Raw genomic sequence first — 4,034 nt, 5'->3', positions numbered from 1 at the left:
CAACGCCCCAAGGAGACAAGCCAGCGTTGAACGCCCAAGAACCATCCCATTCCTGGCGTTCAATGCCCACCAAGACACAAGGCAGTGCCAATCACCCCCTAATGGGCATTCAACACCCATTCCTCAAAGTTAGACGCCAAGCTCAGCTCAAGTACTCAACCAAAGTGGGTCCAAGGATGGATTTTTGCACCTCTAGTCTATTCTGTCATACTTTTTTGTACTTCTTAATTATTAGATTAGTATTTAAAGGAGAAGATCACCCATGTTATCATCTTCTGCCTCATCTTTACCTTTTCACGTTTTATTTTCTGTAGAGCATGAGCAACTAAACCTCCTAAGTTAAGATTAGGAGCTCTGCTAATTCTCATGGATTAATAATATTACTGTTCTATTTTAATACACATTTGATTTTATTCTCTTGTGCATTTTCGTTCTTTATCTCATGAATTGAGGGTGACCCGTGACAATCATCCTTATTCTACAAGGGTTCTGTGTGAGTCATGCCCGGATAGCATTGAACCACAAGCTAGATAATGCACTGCGGATTCCAAGAGCGTGCTTGGGCGACTTTGGATATGTGACATATAATCCCGTTGACCGTGAGTTACTGAGGTTTCTGTGACATTAAGACTAGAGTATGAGAAGTAGCATTCCCTGATCAGAAGATCCGACCTTGTCTGTGGCGTTTTGAGTAGGATCGCGAAGGGGAGTGGATTGCTTAGGTCTTCACCTTCGAATATAGTAGGAAGCCATGAGTTAACTTGATGAGGACGCTACATGTGTTGCTCGGATATAGTGGACTGCTATGGTTTAGAAGAGACTAGCTTGATGAGGATGCTACATGAGTTAGTCAATTACGGCTGCCATTGAATGAATCGTTCGTTGTTGAAATAGACAGTAAGAAAAGTAAATCCGGAAAGAATACCCATCTCTAAAGCCTTAACTAATTATCCACCATTGCTTTTACATAAATCTGGTATTTTGTTCTTTATTATTTTGTTTATGCTTCTTAACAAACAACCATATTTTCTAATCACCTGACTAAGATTTACAAGATAGCCATTGCTTGTTCAATCCGAAAATCTTCGTGGGATTCGACCCTCACTCACCCGAGGTATTACTTGGAGGACCTGGTGCACTTGCCGGTTCAGTTGTGCGGAGTTCAATTTCGCGCACCACGTACGCGTGACGAGCGTCATGTGCTACAATTAAGGGAATTCGCTAGGGGCAATTTTTGGGCTGATTTTGACCCAGTTTCAACACCGAAAATGAAGACAATACACGGGGAATAGAGCTGGGATAGAGACACTTTACACTTGAGCTTAGTTTTTGAGTTTTAAAATTCTAGTGAGAGAAACTCCTACTTCTCTCTAGGGTTTTTGGTTTTCTTAGTTTATTTTCAGTTGGATTTTGAGAGAAATTACTGTTACCTTTATTTTCTAGTCATTTTCCTTATAATTTTCCTCTTTAATTCCTTTAGCACTCTTTCCAATTTGGTTACTTGAATTCATGTTTAGATCTTGTTACTCTTGAATTTTGTTAATGCATTGAGTTATTTTCATATTTATTATGATTGCTTGTTTTGTTATTGCTAATTATTCATAGTGGTAATTTGAGTTCAATAATTTTCCTAGTTTTTATCATGTCTTTTATCTATGCTCACCATGTGTTTGAGGAAATGTCACCCATAATCATGGAGTAGATTTCCTTACTTGGTTTGGGGGTGAGTAATTGGAGCCACTTGAATTATTATATTCAAGTGTTGATTGGTAATTGACAATTATTAATTAGCTTGAAACTCACCAACTCTAGTTCTTCTCTATGAACTGACTAGGACTTGTGAGCTAAACTTAATTGTTTCACTTGACTTTTCTTCAATCGTTAGAGGATAACTAAGTGAGAGCAATGAGCCTTTACCATCACACTTGGGAAAGACAATGAGGATAGAAATTCCGATTCTCACCTCTAACCAAGACTTTTTATATTGGTTGATTATGAACCCTTACTAGTTATCTATTGCTCTAATTTTTAGTTATTTATTTTTCTTGTTCTCAACTCCGAAAATCTCCAGGTAAATCCTAACCAATAAATTGCATCTTGTGTCAACTCCTAGGAAAATGACTCGGGATTTTACTCCCAGTTATTGAATTTATTTATGACACACATTTTAACTCTAACTAGCGGAAATCTCATCGGTTAAGACTATACTTGCGACGTTGATTTGGAAAAACCCTTTTGGTAATTCTTGACCGACGTTTATCCGCTTGTCAAGTTTTGGTGCCGTTGCCGGGGAGTTGCATATGTGTGTCTTATTATTGGTTAGTGTAAATATATCCATATTTGCATAATTGCATCTTTTATTTGTGTGCTTTTTGGTTATTGGTAGTATTTATTAGTTAATTTGCTTAATATATTTTGTTGCCATGAGCTCTATGTTTCTTTTATTGAATAACGCGTTCATTACCAGATCTGAGCTTAGCCCTATTTGATCCCAAAATTGAAAGAACCGTATCACAAATTCGGCAAGCTCGGTGTCGGTTAACCTCCGAGGGTGGTGAAGGGGTTTTCCCCAATTCACCAACTTACCCGAGGTTGAATCTGAGGCGTCATTTGAGGAAGAAACTAACTTCTTTCCCACTAAATATATTGACGTCTCTTCCATTGATTTAGGTACCGATACTATGGCCGCTCGTATAAGGATCATTCTCAAGGAGGCGGGAGCTCTGGATTTCACTCTCCAACCATTTCAAACGCGTCATCCGAATTCGAATGCCGATTTTGAGCTAAAGACCTCATTGATTAATCTACTTCCTATGTTCTATGGTCTACCCGCTCAAGATCCCATCAAGCACCTTAGAGACTTTCAAACGGCTTGTTCCACTGCTAGGCGGTATGGTGCGGATGAGGTTGCCATTTGGTTATATGCTTTCCCATTTTCACTTGAGGAAAGGTCAAAGGAGTGGTTCTACACTCAACCCAAGAATGTTGCCACTAATTGGGATTTGCTTAGAAGAGAATTTTTGGACAAGTTCTTTCCACCGAAGGTCACAGATAGATTGAGGAAGAAAATCTCTTGTGTCATTTAAGGTGAATCAGAAACTCTCTATGAGTATTAGAAACGTTTTACGAAGCTCCTTGATTCGTGCCCCCATCACATGATTGACGAGTTGGTGCTTATTAGTTACTTTTTCCAAGTCATGAAGCCTCAAGATAAGGTCCTTTTGGATGCTTCGAGTAATGTCTCTATGACAAAGGACAAAACAGCGGCAGAAGTGTGGCAACTTATCATCGATTTAGCCGAATCTACCCAACATACAAGGCAAAGAAATAATCATCCCAAGGCTATTGCGAAAGTTTCTTCTAATACTGAGTCCGCCCTCACCAAGACTTTGGGAGAGATCACCAATATCCTCAAGCAATTCCAACTCAATCAACAACAACCCCCACCCCCTCCACAACAACAATGTCAACAGCTTGTCCCTCAAAGAGTATGTGGAATTTGTGCTTGTTATTCTCACTATATCGATGAATGTCCACAACTCCAAGAGGACAATACCTTGGTGGCTACCAATGCTTATTACAACCGTCCGAATCAAGGGTACTATCAACAAGGCGGTAACTATAATCAAGGTGATAACTACAACCGTGGTTGGCAAGATAATCCCAATCAAGGATGGAGAGACAACTACAACCAAGGAGGAAGAGACAATGGTGCTAACCAAAGGTGGAACAACAATTACCAACGCAAACGATATCAACAAAACCCTTCTTACCAATAACACAACCAAGGTCAAAGGTACCAACCACGTCACCAAAGGCAAGCTTAAGTACCTCAACTCACCCAACCACAAGTCCCTCAAATTACCTACCCTCCTTCTTCCTCCAACCAAGATAAAACCCTTTACAGTATTCTTCAAGGGTAAAAGGAACGTCAAACTACACTTACCTCTAGCCTCACCGGTCTCACCTCTATTCTCCAAGATTTTATATCCCGTATGGACCAACCATCTACTTCCAATTCTCAACCTTCAAGC

The sequence above is a fragment of the Arachis hypogaea genome, chromosome 11, assembly GCF_003086295.3.
Source record: "Arachis hypogaea cultivar Tifrunner chromosome 11, arahy.Tifrunner.gnm2.J5K5, whole genome shotgun sequence".
Lineage (NCBI taxonomy): Eukaryota > Viridiplantae > Streptophyta > Magnoliopsida > Fabales > Fabaceae > Arachis > Arachis hypogaea.
The sequence above is the reverse complement of the archived record's forward strand: the minus strand, read 5'-3'. Positions refer to the sequence as shown.